At 37.1% G+C, this 17,529-nt stretch overlaps 1 long non-coding RNA gene across 1 annotated transcript; it reads left to right on the forward strand.

Annotated features, from left to right (window-relative positions):
• The first annotated feature begins 2,578 nt into the window (after window positions 1-2,578).
• On the forward strand, window positions 2,579-17,451 carry LOC139118306 (uncharacterized). Its single transcript, XR_011548674.1, has 3 exons — window positions 2,579-2,764; window positions 16,986-17,052; window positions 17,377-17,451. It is a non-coding gene; the product is annotated as an uncharacterized lncRNA (long non-coding RNA).
• Window positions 17,452-17,529: the final 78 nt, after the last annotated feature.

Here is a 17,529-nt window from a genome sequence, read left to right on the forward strand (position 1 = left end):
CTCTCTAAACATAGACTGTTTCATAAACATGTAGGCCATACAGGTATCCGCAAAGTTTCACAAAGCCTTTTAAAATTACGACGATTAGGGGAAAAATCGCTTTCGTAACGAAGGAAATGGCCCCAGGGAACAGTCGTTCCGCGATTCAAACAATTGTCAATCATTCAGTGACGCGCAGAGGTGTAAACTGGTCAAACATTTGCTGTGCATACGAGAATAATTACGACGTAAGCAAACCACGTGTACGCTTAGAGCACGGACGGTGCTTAGAGTTACATGTATATTGGCATGCACACAGGATGAAAACTTCGTGGTTGTCATAAACTATTTTACTAACAAGCGTTTATGATGCACAGACATCGCGAAAGTGAGCCATTTTCGGTCGTGACTTAGCAAGAGATGAGTCAGTACCGGTACGATGTATCCTTGCGAAAAGTGCGTACACTGTATTTTACAGAACTGCAGGCAGAGTCCATAATTTACAATGACATCGAAAACAACTAAATATTAAAGCATGGTGGTAGCCTCCATGATCAATTTGATTACAGTCAGTCAAAGAGAGCCACTTTTTTTAGACAGCCCCCCCAAATCTACGGCCGAAAGTACCGGTACGCTACAGTCGCTTTTGATATAAATGCTAGCCCTGAAAACGGCCGTATGGTTTGTACATGTACACGTGTTCTCACACATGGCAATGACATGTCGTGTTCGGAGGGTTGGTAAGGTTTTGACATACCGGTTGCCCCAGTAACGTTTGGACTTCTGTTATGAGAATGAAACAAAGCTTGTAAAGATATCAAAACAGTATTTGTCAATGTCAGTTCAAGGTGAGCAAGTGAGCGTCGACGCGTCGTCACCCGATCTTCTTCGAAAGGCTTAGGCCTATTGATACGTGTGTCCGAGATCGGCTCATTGAGTTGGCACTATTGTATGATTTCGACAAAGGTTGGACTTTAATTTCTTCAATAACGAAGATATTTATGAACCCAGTCCGTGGTTCATCCCATTGCTCCGAAAATGAACATAACTCGTGATTAGTTGTCCGGGGTCACCCTCAAAGCAACCGAGCAGCCGACCTCGATCGCTTACAGATACCGTGGTACGCGAGATTCATGGAAATCTCGATCCATCCGTGATGTAGTGAACTTATTTTTTTATTTTTAGCGATCAGCCATGACGTCGCGTCGTTCACCTATTTCCTACCATTTTCCTGACCGTGTTTCTCAGTCAATGTTTAGATCGGTAATTCGTGATTTCAACATACAAAATTGCCAGCTTCGGATTATTTTTAATGTTTATGTTTATTACTTTCTTGATGATTATTTCCACAGCATACGGCGCCATTTCCGTATGTAGATATGGCGGTCAGCAGCCGAATCATTCTCGAACGATGACATGACCCCGAAACTTCAGTAAATCAACTCAGCAAAAACTTCAGTAGATTAACTCAGCACGCTCCTGTTTTTATGAAATTGATATTTTTTCCTTCTTTCCTTTTTCTTTCGCGTATTGCGAAGGCTGTACCTAAGCTTATAGTCAGAGCGGGAGTTGAGAGCAAACAGATTACGCAGATAATGCGAACGATAGCAACCGTTACCAACAGACTCATTATGCAGAGCCATGCCCCAAAACGCCCATCCAAACTTGGCATTAATCCGGATCCCGGTCCATTTCGCCCGGGCTTTAAGCAACATGATACTGTACGGCCAATCGCAGTTTTACATAAATTCGCCGCTTGTCTTCTGCATGAAGTTTGATGCGTGCACAATGAATTCGACACCAGAGCTCACGACTGCAGTTCGCTGCAAGTGGTAAAACAGTGTTCCAATGGCCCCTTCAACTAAAATAGAACGTACATGTTGAAACAGAGAGCTTTTGGGGAGTTAGGAACTAACATCAATTTACAAAGCTCAACTAAACACGTTCTCTTTGTCCGAGGCTTGGCGCTACTCCAGAACTGGAGTGTGTGTCCCTTTCTACGCTGTTTGAAACCAAGGTCATATCACGGTCTGTATACAGATTTTTGAGTGAAAGGGCTACCTCATTACATCTGACCATTCTCTCTATGGCACTTTGCATTGTTCTAGAATTGATTTTTAGCATTCATACTGTACTTTATAACTTATTGTCATGCAAATAAAACGTTAGAAGAAAACAAGTGTGCTCGACCAGTGTTTCCGTCTTCAAGGAAGATTACTTTATTAAAACCAACGTTTCGGCAGTACACAGACTACCTTCTTCAGGGTTACACTAATGGAAAAAAACATATGAAAATACAACCTTGGTTTTAATAAAGTAATCTTCCTTGAAGACGGAAACACTGGTCGAGCACACTTGTTTTCTTCTACCGAATTTATGCTATGATTGTGCGCTCCTATTTTCCACCGAAGGCTTCAATAGTTGTAGTTGGACTGACTCTCTTGTTAATACCGTACAAATAAAACGTACAAAACACCGAGTCGTTGTTCTTTAGTCACACCGACACTAGTGTTTGATCAGTAAAAGCAAAGGGCCGACTCTGCCTTCTGATTGGCCAGAGAGATTAGAAAGTATTTATTTTTTACTTCCGTGTATCACTTAGCAGGAAAGTCGTGTAAAACAAGTGGCTCTGAAACGCAGCACCTTGGAATTCACGAATTTCCCACGGATTCTCTCCCTTTCTCTGTTGGCTGAGTGTCTTTCCACTATTCAGGAAGGGTCTAATTCAGAGCTGACAGTCAGCCCACGCCTCTGACCACGAACAAGGGAATAAGACCTCCTCCAGGTGAGAGTGTTGTTGTACAGTGTTTTTTTGTCTACACTAATCCTATTGCATATGTCATCCCGACAGCATCTTGTGTGACTGAAATAATTATTAATAGTAACCGAATTAGGATTCTTTGAGTATTTGGTCACTCGCCATGGGAGGTCGTGGGGAGTGATTTTTGACATTACGAAAAACTCTGAATATGACGAACAGGATGGACATGCGCAATCATGCGTTTGCCATTGCAAAAAAACTGTCAGACTTTATGCCCAAAGTTGATTAAAAGCGTATTGAGTTGTGCAAATTGGATTTCAGATTTTGTACACCAGACTCCATCATATACAATTGTCGCCAACCCACACGTTAGTAGACTAAGTAGGTCCCCCTGGAAACGACGCTATAAAGGACGCTCGTGGAATTCCTGTGCTGTCGTTAACCTGTACCTTCAATGCTGTTAAATGTTCTCACGCCCAGTTTCCTTATAGTGAGGTGGCTTAACAAAAATATCGTTACACGGATTACAAAAGTGCCAAATTTGCTACAGAGGTTCACATATATGTGTAGATCAAAATTAGCTATTGCTCCAAAAATTTGGGTCAGCGGAAAGGCTCGATGACGTCATAAATTCAAAATGGCCGCCATTATATTGCTTAAAAATGGTAAAATACGGCTAATTTAGACAGATTTCAATATTTGTTTGAATAAACTGACACAAACATCCCAAATGACAAATACAACATAAAATTGATGTAAATCAATTATTATGATGACCCCATAAAGCCAAAATGGCCGACCAAATTCAAAATATCGCCCATAATATCGTCTGATAATGTTCATTTACTGTTAATTAAGCCTTTATCCAGCATTTTAGTAACTGAACTGAAATTAACACCCCAAAATACAGACAAAACATATAATTGATGCAAATTAATTATTGTGATGATGTCATAAAACCAAAATGGCAACCGAAAATTACAAAATAGCCTATTATAAGTTCACTATACTTAGTACAATAGCCCATTTACGTGACAAAATAATAGTTTAAAGGTAATGTAAAAGTTGTCTTGATGATCCATAAATTCAAATTAATGATAAATGTACCAAAACTTACCTAATAAGCTCGACACAAGTTACAAACTATTATGAAATTATTGATTATTTAACAATAGCCTCTGTCTGAAAAACTGAATCAATATAAAGGAAATGAGGGCAACTTTACGCATCGGTTCTACCTTTGAAAGTGTTATAATATAGTGAGTAGATCAATAGTAGTGAGATTTCATGATGATAACGAAAAGCATGGCGATAAACGGTGGATGAATCATGCCTTGAACCTGGTCATGTGACCTTGGTGCTTGTGATTTGGTCTTTTTCTTCCTTTGTTTGAGAAGCCTTTTCGTTTGTTGAATTTCTTGGTTTTCTATGTCTCCATGTTTGGTGACATACACATAGTTTTGTGCTACAGTAGTTCTCTTTTTGGAGGATGTGCTGGCCTAAAAAAAAAGACCGTTTTGTCAGGGTTTTATGAACAAAGAGAAGACTTTTTTGGCTTTTAAAGGTATTTTACCTCGTTTTTTTGCAGCTTTCATGGATTTCATGAAAAGTGTCTGTGCCTTTCGGTTTTGATCTCGTTTTGTTGTTTGGTAACCCAAAACATAAAAGAAAACCGCCAGGAAGTACATAAACAGAAATGGAAGATTAAACAAAAACAAGAACACAGATTCATCAAACACCTTGCAAATCAAACATTACCAGATGTTGAAATTAAAGCATTAAGCAAAGGCTTGAAAACTATTCCCACTCCAAAGTTCCTATACAGAAATATTGTAATATCAGATATCAACAAATTTATTCGCATCATAAGATTGTGCAATATCATGAGAAACAAACAATCAATCAATCAATCAGACATTTGTTCTAAGATAAGTCGAATGTCGATACTACTAACAGCGGAAAACAAAAAATTGTAAAACTGTCTCAAAGCAACTTAGATCATCAGAAAGAACATAACTCTGGCAGAATAGACAGCTTTGAACAATCTGTCTAAAAACAAACAATCACAATAAAACCATCAATTAAGAAAGAGGCATAACAATTGTGAATACGACAAATGACATTAAAGAAAGTTATAGACAGCTGCGAAATGTACACTATCACTGTACATTAAGGCAACACTTGGCGACATTAACTATACGGTGGAAATTGTATATGAAATCATTAATCTGTGACAAGGAGATAATTCACGAGGTGATTTCCCAATTCCCATAAGTAGAATAATTTGTACACCACGATGGTATCTCCTTCCAAAAATACAAAAAACCCAATCAGAAGGAACAATCATCATCCAACGTCTCAATAGAAATGGCTACTCGAGCCTAATAAACCAAATCTCAGAATTTCTAGACTTTGTCATAAAACCAATCATGCAAAGACGACTTACATATGTCAGGGACACAAAAACTTCATTAACTAGTTAGAATCAATAAAAATACGAGCTAACTCTATTCTGGTAACTTTAGACGTGGTATCAAGGTAGAAAAGCATGCCACAAATGGAGCCATAAATGCAGCTATCATAGCGTTGGACTCTGAAACAGTACAAGCCAATTGAGATGATACAAAAACCCCACCAACAACGTACATGAAAGCCTTACTGTCGATTATTCTGAAACGCAACATGTTTTAATTCAACTGAGAAAAATGCAAACAAATCTATGGGTGCAGCATGGGCTGACCAGAAATGCCTGATATCACATACCATGAAACGGAGAAAGTTATATTATATCCCAAATCCGGTAAAATATTCGTATGGAAACGTTTAAAGGGTGACATTTTCATGATTTACTCAGGAACAGAACATAAATTTATAACATTCAGAACATTTGTCGAGGAGTGCAACACCCTGTACCCTACATTCAACTTTGGAATTCATAATTAAAAACCTCTATCGACAAAATCTCATACCTTGACCTTATGGTCTTCAAATGCCAGAGACGCAATCGAGAGAGATGGCTCGACTGTAAAACTCACACCAAACCATCTGACGATATTTATCTGCCACCAACCTCAAATGCTTCATTAAAGATGAATTCCTCAGATATGTTGGCACATGCAACAACATATGGACTTCATAAAAAGGTCAATTTCTCAACGCAAAAATACGAGATTACAAAAAGAAAGACATAGCTTGTATCAAAAAGGAGTTAATGTAAAAAACGTCAGCCATCCTTCAATAAACAAAAATAAGAGTAATGATGTTACAAAAAACTTGTCAGTACAACCTCATCAAAACCAGCCTAATCAAATAATGTGATACGAGACTGGAAATAATGAAGGGCGATTAACCGCTAGCCATGGTTTTCCAAAAACCTATAATAACGTATAAAAGGAAGAAAAACATACAAGATATCCTCCTTCAAGCAAAATTCAAACACAAGGAGCGTACAAATGAACGGTCTAAGCAACAATTCACGCAACAATCAGACCACAACATAATGATCTTAGCATCTCTCTTTGATGAACAATGGCGACCATCAGACTAAGCATGTGGGAATACAAACTATTCAAGTGACTGAAGAAGGCATCCAACTTTGGCCCGAAACGCCGCTAGGAGGAATCACAAACATAAAACCTTTTTTCTGGGACCAAGGTCACATTACCAGAGTCAAAGCACTATCGATTCACTGGTTTCTTACCATGTTTCCCATCACGAAATCACATTGATATACGTATCACAAACAAAGGTAGAACCAGTGTGTGAAGTTGCCTTGTTTTCCTTCTATATCGATTCGATTTTTCAAACACAGACCATTGTCTAATAATAAATAAACTCATAGGAGTTTGTTACTTGTGTTGAGCTTATTGGCTACGTTTTGGTACATTTATCTTTTTTTTTGCGTTTATGGAATATAAATACAAATTGTACATTACCTTGAAACTATTATTTTGTCATGTAAATGGGCTATTGTACCAAGTATAGTTGACTTCATAATCTGCCATTTTGGTTTTATGACGTAATAACAAATTAATTTGCATCAATTATATGTTTTGTCTGTAATTTGGGGTATAATTTCAGTTCAGGCGATAAAATGCTGAAAACAGGCTTAATTAATAGTGTTTTAACATTTTTAGACAATGTTTGAATTTGGTCGGTCTTTTGGCTTTATGACGTCATCATAATAATTGATTTACATCAATTTTATGTTGTATTTGTCATTTGGGATGTTTGTGTCAGTTTATTCAAAATAAGATTGAAAACTGGCTGAAAAAACCGTATTTTACCATTTTTAAGCAATATAATGGCGGCCATTTTGAATTTATGACGTCATCGAGCCTTTCCGCTGGCCCAAATTTTTGAGCAATAGCTAATTTTATCTAAACATATATGCGAACCTCTGTAGCAAATTTGGCACTTTTGTAATCCGTGTAAAGATCTTGCTTTTTTTTGTTGCTAAGCCACCTGACTACACACGCTCTACTCCGCTCTGCGTGGCAGGGCTATAATACGGCTACGGCGTAGTCATAGCCGAGCACTATTGACTCATACCGGCCGTAGGGCTAATAGCTGATCATCGCTCATCGGTTGATACAATGACAGAAAATTACTTTAATAGTAACCTCCGTGGCTTTATTTTTACGTCACGCGTACGTCAGTCCGAGGTGTGTTAAAAAGTTCTCTTCTACCTCCATGGTTAGTCATGGAGCCAGGAGTGGAGCTAGCTAGTACCTCCATGCTATACGGCAAACATTGTGGAATATATTTGCATGCTCACTGTGTTTCGAATGTCATTACAAACGGCTATGCTAGGCCTGCATTGTTTTCCCTGTTTGATGAACGTTAGTATTGTAATTGTAGGGAAATTAGTGAAACCACTAAATTTGTCTTGCTTTATTCGGAAGCGCAACTGTTTTACAAAGAGCATGGAGCTAGCTCCATGCGTGGAGCTACCAAAAGTGTTGGGGATATCAACCTGATGTAATAGCCATTCCCCAGATTTCCCATAAAGTGTGTAAGTAAACAAGAGAAGTAATTAATCTCATAAATTTTAATTGACGTGGTGGGTATGGCCGATTTGGCCCAAATAGGCCATACCTACCACGTCTAAATCTGTGTGGTAAAGCTCATGGTTGTCAATAATATTTTGGACTCCATAACAGATATATTCTGGTTACAGAATCAAGAAGTCTCACACGTGAATGTTTTTGCAAAGCCCCCTTTTTGTTTACCACTTTTTGCATAGCCCCCTTCTGTTCAACATTTATCGAATGATCCCGGTCCGTAAGTAATGACGACTCCCTTTGTGCAAATCACAATCAAGTCAAATCAAATAAAATCAAATCATGATTGCGAGAGACATATGCAGCAAGTCTGTTTTATCTAAATGCAGTGAACATCGATGCACAATAAGCTTGACACTTTTATCCCCTAGTGAATAATTTTAATCGTATTACACCAGTGTGTGTCAATTACCAACAACTTGCGGCAGACAAGTAATGTACCAATTTTAAAACGGCCCTTGAACTAGAATGAAACATTTATATCGAAACAAGAGCGTTGAGATCAAAGATAAGTCAGAAGATGTTTTTTAAAGCAGCGTTAACTTGTGAAAAAGTGTTACTGTGATTTTAGAACTATAACATTGATATATGGTTCGAAGATCAGTTTTACATTTTGACGCCTTCTTCACCTCACACTGTCGCTTCCACAAGTACGCGTATCAGACCAAACTCTGTTACAGTCCATATATACGCATATCAGCGTATCCTATTATGTGGAGTGCTATGTGGACTAGCTTTGGAGTGATATCGGTTAGAACACTGCAACAATTTAGCTCAGTTATCGAAACACTTTAAGGGTGGGTATTCAGATGGTTTTCTTTGTGATGCCCCCATTAGTTGACTTGGTGCCATACGTTGTGTGTTCCATTCCAACCGAGAATTTATCGAATTTACTGTCAATTTTCTTACAAAATACAGCGTGCACCGACCCGATGATGGAGCATTGAGCTTGGTTTTAAAATCTCATTTTTTTCGGTGTGCCAAGTAAAAAAAATTAAAAAAGATAATTATGCCGATATAAACATAACACTCCCGTCCCAAAGCAGGCTGCCATTAACACGCTGTTTCGCTAGAATGTGCCTCATATGGCTCTAATGATGCGGCCAGCAGTGTGGGTTAGTGATGGTGTGTAATAATCTCCCAGGCACATTCAATTTCAAAGACCATGCCCTCAAAGACACGGTATAGAGTGTCCCTTTTCATAAAAAAACGATAAATCACTATCAGTAGGAAGACTGACTTCTTTTCAATTCATTTGATTAGAACACTGCTTAATATACGTTTTCATTGCCTGAGGCTTGGCGCTACTTTTCAACATAAGTATATTGTCCCTTTCTCCACCGTTGGGTATATAGGTCATTGACGGTCACTTTCTGTTAGTTAAGTACAGCCACGTCATTACATATGACCTGTCTCTCTGAATCCTGAAAACGTCTCCCATTTGGTTTGCACTTTAATTCGTAAACTTCTTACCGTAGTTTATGTCACGATCGCTATGCCAGCAATTCATTACAGAAAAAACCTGTACGACGATCTCTTTTTCAAGCTGCCCCTCGCCCTTGATCAATAAAAGTATGGACCGACAGGTCCCTTGCTTGATCACATTTCCTTCTACCGTGGCACACGGAAGAAGGAAATGCGTATATTGTGACAGAGGTTGGTCTAATACGCAGCAGCTTGGAATTCACGTATTCTCAAGGTTGTTTTACTGTCCGGTACCTTATCCGGTTTCCTTTTACGAACTGATTGTTAAGCCACCTATTGAACAACAGACACGATCGCCGCAACTAAGGGAATGCGATAGTTTTCAATGGGCGTGTGTTGCTGTACAGTGTTATTGTTTCCAAGGAAAATGTCCGTTGTTATAGAAAGGGGAATTTTAAGTGTCTGAAGTTTGGGTTTCGTTAATTCTCAATTTTCCTCTCATGTTGGAATGTAGACAATAATCAACTACGTAAAAACATAAGGCGTTAGTTTTAATTGTTTGTTCTGTTTTGTGTCCTGGGTCAAAATAATCTGAGACTAAACGAGTACTTGTTCAACTAAGTCAAAACGAACGGACAGGTTACAGTGTCTTTGGCAAGCTGAAACTTTAAAGAGCAGTCTTTTTGGTCGAGGAGAAACGTTACATGACGTCGGTGAATTTTTTACCTGTGGTAGCTCGTTGACGAAACTGGCCAATGTTAATATATTGTAAACCTTGCGTTAGATTATTGATGACGTAGCAATTAGAGCATTATCTCGAAATAAATGAAAAGAATATCAAATGTGTAGATCAAACTTAAATTATTTCTGTGACGCAATTTTGTCTGGTATTTAACTCATTAGCATAGCCTGCATACATGTAACACTTTATGCTCAAAATTATTGCTGAATAAAGATTTTTTCCACTGCACAAGAATTATGTTGTCATGGTTATATCTTAGTATTTTACAAACTATAGTCTATATGTAGCATTTGTGTTTTTTTCAACGTATTATAGGGAGAAGTATGATGAAACAATAAATGATTTATGGTAGACAAATAAATAGAACACCAGAAGTTATAATTGCATTTCTCTTTCAGAAACTTATTTGCATAAAAATGCCTAAAATATAATTTAGATCTTTGTTGCATGCAGAAATGCTGTTACTATTGACTTGTGTATTTGATCAACTGTTAAGTGTTTGATGAATATGAAAATCTGTCAGAAATACTAGTTGAACAATATCTCGCCAACAGTTTTCCATAAGGAAGATCATTTTCAGGTAGAACGCGCCTCTGGGACAGATATTTTGACTCTCAAACTTTTACAATCCTTTTCTGAATTACCACTTATGGGGATTCATTTTAAAGCTCTTCATGTAAAAAACTTTGACGGCTTAGTTTTTCGAAATTCGAAAATTTTATCTTTCTTCAAAGAGTTAACACAGGGATGGCGGCCATTTTGAATTTTACTTATCGGTAAATCTTTGGTTATTTGTGTCTCTAGTACCAAAATTTGCATGGTAACCCCAATTTTATTCTTGATTTTGAAAGACAATGGTTGAAAGATTCCTTACGGAAAATTTATCAAAAGTTCTAAGTCTTTCACTTTCGAGACGCATACTACCTTAAAGACATTGCCCAAGTCAAAAAAAAACCAAAAAAAACCCCAAAAAACAAACAAACCAAAAAACGCCAGAGACACACACAGTGTGCTTTTCATAAAAAGCTATAATCCACTGTGGCCTGGTAGACTGACATCTTTTCATTTGATCAGAGCACTGCTTAAAATACGCTTTCTTTGGCGGGCTCTTGGCGCTACTTTTCGACATTAGTACATTGTCCCTTTCTCCACCGTTGGGTATATAGGTCATTGACGGTCACTTTCTGTTAGTTAAGTACAGCCACGTCATTACATATGACCTGTCTCTCTGAATCCTGAAAACGTCTCCCATTTGGTTTGCATTTTAATTTAATTCGTAAACTTCTAACCATAGTTTATGTCATGATCGCTATGCAAGCAAATCATCACAAAAAACCCTGTAGGAGATATCTTTTCAGGCTGCCCCTCGCCATTGATCAATGAAAGTATGGGCCGACAGGCCCCTTGATTGACTATTTTTTCTATATCCGTGTGTCACGATAGCACGAAAGAAGCAGACTGTAAGCTTAATACAGGTGGGTCTGATACGCGGAAGCTTTGAAATTCACACATTCAAACTTAGGGAGTTCCTAGTTGTTTAAACATTTCTCCTGTATCTGATACGGGTTTATTTACGAACTGATGTTAAGCCTCGTCTCCAACCACTGACACGAGCTCCACAATAAAAGGAAAAAGAAACGCAATCAGCTGGCTATTAGGTAAAATTTGTATTTCTGTACGGTATTATGTTTCATGTGAAAGACAAATAATGGAATTCATTGCCATCAAGTGCCTAAAATTTAAATTAGAACTTTATTGAATACGGACATGCTGGTTTTGTTGTCTTTGTGTCTTGTGTATTTGTTGAACTTTAAAGTGTTTGAAGAATACGAAAATTAGTCACTATCTATATATGCAAGGCTGTACTAAAAATCCTTGCGACTCACTCTGGGGCTTCTACGGAGCATTTTGAACGATATTTTGCTTTTCACTTCTCATTGGCAAGATCGTATAGTAAATATTCATTACAGTATGTGGATAAGTTGCTGATTTTCGTGTTCGTTCTAATCAATCTTTGGGAGCTAGCTGTGAGAACGTAAGTATTCCATATGAGGCAAAATTACGTAGTATTTTTCGCGATAGGTTTCTTACAGGTACATAATTTGAAGCGTTTGTTGAAATATGTAAGTTAATTATCCGTCAATTGTCCAGAATGTCGTTATTGACGCGCGAAGGCTAGCGAATGAATATGTGCTCCTACAACGCAAACATTGTATGTCATTGTTCACACACCATTTACTTCTCTGCAAGACTAAGTCTTTCAATAGTATCCATACAAACTGTTCACAGTGCTGCTAAGCCGATATTTGTGTCAGGCACCTCCAGGTTAAAGTTTGCTGACCCATATTGTAAGAGTCGTGACTGTGGTGCAATCGTAATCGCGACTCACATAACATTGCAGAAAACTGCACACTGAGTCTTATTGAGCGCTAGTGGTGAGAATGGCAGTTTTACAATGACAATGTAACTCACGATTACGCTGACAACTTTATGCACCACAGCAGGAAAAAAGTAAATGTGACACATTTCAGTGGTATCTCTGTGTGAAAATGTTGGCAAAATTTGGAATTCACACCCAATGCAACACTGATGTGCAAACTCTTGAAAATTCTATGTGGCAGCATAACTGTATGAATTATTTCAGAAACAACAGCACCTTAAAATAATATGCAAAATAAACATATGTAGTACAGTATCATACACGAATCATTATTCAAAACCGTGTTCTGATTGTTTCTCTTGCAATCTTTAAAAGAAAATGGAAATTTAAAATAAATCGAATCGAATTAGTATTTGAGAACAATATAATCAACTCAACTATGGAGTGCTGTACAGAGACCGCAGACTTTCTAAAATTTTGTCAAGGAAATGTAAACATATTTTTAACAAAATGAAACATATATCAGGGATCGTGTGAAAATTCTGGTACTTCAAATCAAGCGGCCTGAACTTGAAAGGGCTAATATTTGATATAAAATGGCCACAATTCCTAAGTTGACTTTACGGTAATATTCGAATTTCACAAAAAAATGAGGCTATTGAAACTCCATTTACAAGATTGAAAATGAGGGTAAACAACCTGTATTAAAGCACAGTATCGTAAAAATTAGCGGGCATGAATATTTGTCCCCGAGACGCATACTATACAACATAGGGTTTGGTAACGATAGCTACGCATGACAAGGTAGTTGGGGATAAAGACGAAATTTAACGTGGAGGAGACGTCGACAACAAAGTAAAGCAATAAATAACAGCGAAATGCCAACAAAGGTCAACACACACAAAGAGAACTGTAATCTGTGAGAGTGGAGGCGGATCGATTCGGCGACATAATTCTCTGTGAAAGATTTTATATGAGAGTCGTCCTTTATATAATTATTAAATAATTTCTTCTTCGTATTGCAACAAAATTAAGATCAAATCCAAAGTCAGCCCTAGACTGCAAAAATAGGACGGTTTGGCGACGTTTGAATGCAGAGCCTGATGTTCCATGCACCGGGACCTTTTGTGGTGACGTTCGACAAAGTGGTATGGCCCGCAATGAAAAAATCAAATGGTCCAAATGCTCTATTCAGACTTATCCAGTGTCCTTTGCCGATAAGGTCAGGAGGCTTAAACAGGTCTTGACTCGGCATTGTTTACAATAGTAAACATAAAAATACAAATCTTAGTGTCTTGGTAATGACGTATCGCACTTTATAGACACACTCTGTACTGATTGAAAACTCAACGAAGTGGCGGCGCCCTCATGGCGGTGGAATCATAAACTTATCTTAATGTAGTGGCCATGACACGTAGAGATCAAAATCACCAATACGTCAACAAAATGCAATTATAACAACACAAGGTCTCTGTCAGAAGCGCTTCAATCATCTAAAGAAATATTATTAATGGACTTTTAGGGAAAAATCGTAAGGCTTTTAAAGGTATACAGTCACCTGTAATCTAAATATGCCCATATATGGGCAGAGGAGCAGCCAATGGTTGACAGTGAAACTACGGGGATAAGCGGTACAGAACGACACGCTAAACTTGATGTATTCTGTTGACTCTGATTAAAGGTATACAGTCACCTGTAATCTAAATATGCATATATATGGTCAAAGGGGCGTTCCTTGGTGTTCAAAATGTCCATGTGAGGGCGCTGTTTTTAAAGAGCGGCCACCCGCTTAAAATCTGTGATCGGTTAGATTTTCTCTTTCCATGGTAACTGTGGCAAAATTGGAACAGGTGACAGTATACCTTTAAAGTACTTCAGCAGTTTAAAATTGTGTCTGATGGTAACATCGAAAAATGATTAAACTCTTGCCAAGGAAATAGTGCTTTCACCATAAAAACCTTTAGATCATATCTGAAAACCCCAAATCATCACTCCTTTACTCTCCAACTGAGGTTGATGTAAAGTGCGTTATGTCTTCACTTGGCACTCGAAAAGCAGCTCGTGGTCATGATGAAAAAAGTGCAAGGCTAATTAAAGATGCGTCCGATGAAATTTGCCGCCCTATTAGCCACATCGTCTTTGTTTTTCAACAGGTTTTTTCCAGACGACTTAAATTTGCAAGAGTTATGCCTATTTTTAGAACGGAAAATATAGAAGATATGGAGAGTTCTAGACCAGTCTGTATTTTACCGGTCCTTAGTAACATTATAAACAAGCAAATCTTGGCGTTTTTAGATAAACATAGTATACTTTATGATCACCAGTATGGGTTTAGAAAACAATACAGTAATAAACTCTCTCTCATTAGCCTATCCAAATATCTCTTGAATGAAATAGATCAATTAAATCCAGCCCTTATTTACTTTTATTAATATTTATTTATTTTTTTATTCATTATGCTTCCTCATTGGCATATACTTAGAAAAAAGGTACAAAAATAGAGCAATATTTCTCGAAAAATTTCTTGAATGTGTTAGGGGCTCTATAGCTGAATGTAGCAATATTACAAATTACTCATAAACAGACGTGTTTACCTTAAAAACAGAAAAGCAGATGAGCTTACATTTGCAGATTAAACCATCATTACTTCACCTTGCAATTAACCCAAATTAGTTCCAATCGTGTTAAAAGTAGCAGTAAATGGTAGAGAAAACCAGGTGTCGAACACCTCTAACTCTATCCCATCATACATTCAACAGGAAAATAACTAGACACATATAAAATGTCAACGGACAGAAAATTGATTGTCTAACATTTACATAATAAAAATAAAGGAGATATCAGATAAAATCTCACACCAGCAGCTACTAAAATGACAGGAGCGAACTTACTTGGCTTTATACATAGATTTTTCGAAAGCCTTGGAAACCATAGATCACAATATTCTTGTTGCTAAACTTGAATGCAATGGTATAAGAGGCTTACCTCTTTATTTGATCAAAAGTTGTGTATTCTAGAATATGTTTTTTGGCGTCAATTGTATACAATCACAGAGAAAGTTTATAACCTGTTGCATTCCTCGCGGCTCCATTCTTGGACCCACCTTTTTTCCTTTGTATATCATGACATCCATCTGTCGTCCAACGCTTTCAATTTTGGATTGTACGCAGATGATTCAAACTTATTTTATACAATTCAATGTAATTCAAATCTCATTGACTTGGATACTGTCAATGAAACTCTAAAATGTGTGGTTGACCAGTGCGACGCCAACAGATTGACAATCAAATAAAACGAATTTTGTAATTATAACAAGTAACAAGAAAAAAGTTGCATGTCAGGGTGTCCTTGAAATCAAGAACATAGTAATTAATGAGGTGTAAAACACACCAATTGTCTCTTTGGTAGTGGACAAAAACCTCTTTTCGTCAGCAAATTGATAAGATAAGGAAAAAATCAGCAAGTCGACAGGTGTTTTTTTAAATTACGTCACACTGTTCCACAATATGTTCTCGTTATGCTGTATAATGACTTCCACACATAATGTACTGAGTCAAAGTCTGCGGTGATACGTAGTCTACATATTTGCGTGATATATTCCTTGTCGAAAAGAAATTTGTAAGAATAATAACATTTAGTCACTGAAATGCCTCCTGAGATCCATTGTTCAGAAAGTTCTGTATCTTAGACATTTACCAACAACATAAACTACAGCTTGGTGAATTTGTCCATGATGCATTGCAGGCAAAGTTACCGCGGTTACCGCATATTTTCATTGACTTCTTCACATTGGCCAGCCATACATATAAAACTGAAAAAAAATTAGAAATGACTTGTACATTCCCAAAATCAGACTTTAAGCAAGTACGCTGGTACAAAAACGTGTAATAGGATGCCAGTTAGAATTAGACATATTGACAGCAGAAATTCTTTCAAACGTAAATGAAAGCAATGTCATCTATTGACATGTACACTTAAATAGAAACTGCATATTTCCCACTGCCTTGATAGCCTATGAGTCATTGATGTTTCTAAGTATCAATTTGCATTTTTGCATTTCTTTCGCTTTTTTCTTTTCTCAGTTTATTTATTTATTTATTTATTTATTATTTATTTATTTATTTATTTATTTATTTATTTATTTATTTATTTATTTATTTATTTATTTGTTTGTTTGTTTGTTTGTTTGTTTGTTGTTATTTATTTATTTATTTATATGGTCCAGTTATTCATTCATTTTTACTTTCATTCACTGGTTAAAATGTTTGTGAACAGTTTTGCCCACTTACTGAGTTCAATATTAATACTTTAAACAGGGGACGGACTCGAATAGTTGTTTGTTAACAACTATTTTGTGTTGCAATATTACAAATAACTCATGAAAACAAATGTGTAACGTAAAAAGAAAAGCATATGAGCTTACATTTGCAGATTTAAAAACGCTACTTCACCTTCAAATTATCTCAAATTAGTTCCAATCGTGTTATCTCCTCTTTTCCCACTTTCCTCAATTTTTTATATCCGTAAAAATGCCACAAAAAAGGGAAATAAACATTTCTTTTTCTTCTTCTTCAACCAAACGCATTGCCTCAAATCACATGTGTCTCCAGGTTAAGCTTAAACTTCTCATTTCAGATGGCCCTGGCAGAGATGAAAGTCACATTCTACTTCGTTCTAGTGATCATTGCGTTCCTCTCAAATGGTAAGATATCATCATATGTATAATAATGTTTCCAAGATGAACAGAAGGTATTTCTATTTCAAATTGCTCAAAACATTTACAAAATTTTGTTGAATTGTGTGCGTTATGTAAAATTTTATACAAATTTCTTTCCTCCTCATTGTTTTTCATGTATACCAAAAAGGTTGTTTGACGTTTCCGAAATGTTTTCATTTCTCTATGAGTTCTATTCAAACGCAGTCAGTGTAAACAATCGTAGAAGCGACAGCAAGCTATTAAGACATGACTCATCTCAGTCAGCTTCAGGTTCGCGAAATTTAACGCCTAATTCTTCGCTCATTTCAGAATTCCGTACGACACATACATCCACAACTACACATCAAACCACGCAAGAGGAAACTTCGTTCTTGGTACAACTGAAACTGTGGAGGATGTCTCTACAACAGTTCCGACGTCAGGGTTCTCAAGAATATCATCCAAGTTTACATCGGGAGGTAG

The sequence above is a fragment of the Ptychodera flava genome, chromosome 19 (assembly GCF_041260155.1).
Source record: "Ptychodera flava strain L36383 chromosome 19, AS_Pfla_20210202, whole genome shotgun sequence".
In the NCBI taxonomy this organism is placed as follows: Eukaryota; Metazoa; Hemichordata; class Enteropneusta; family Ptychoderidae; genus Ptychodera; species Ptychodera flava.